The sequence below is a fragment of the Gekko japonicus genome, unplaced genomic scaffold (genome assembly GCF_001447785.1).
Source record: "Gekko japonicus isolate JY-2015 unplaced genomic scaffold, Gekko_japonicus_V1.1 scaffold1211, whole genome shotgun sequence".
In the NCBI taxonomy this organism is placed as follows: Eukaryota; Metazoa; Chordata; class Lepidosauria; order Squamata; family Gekkonidae; genus Gekko; species Gekko japonicus.
Window position 1 is genome coordinate 10,305 of NW_015161990.1, and position 209 is coordinate 10,513.

Here is a 209-nt window from a genome sequence, read left to right on the forward strand (position 1 = left end):
CCCCCCCTCCAGTGCACCTGGGTCGGGCCCTTCCTCCTCGTGACCGCGGCGATCTTTCGGGATCTTGCCGTGCAGCAGTCGGTTTGCTCGGCCTGCCTGCTTTGGGGACCGTCTGGGTCCCGCGTCCCCTGTCCTGCTGCGCCCCTTCCCAGCCCTGGACTCTGGGACCGTCTTTCGGGAACAGTGACGGCGCCCTTCGACACTGGGGG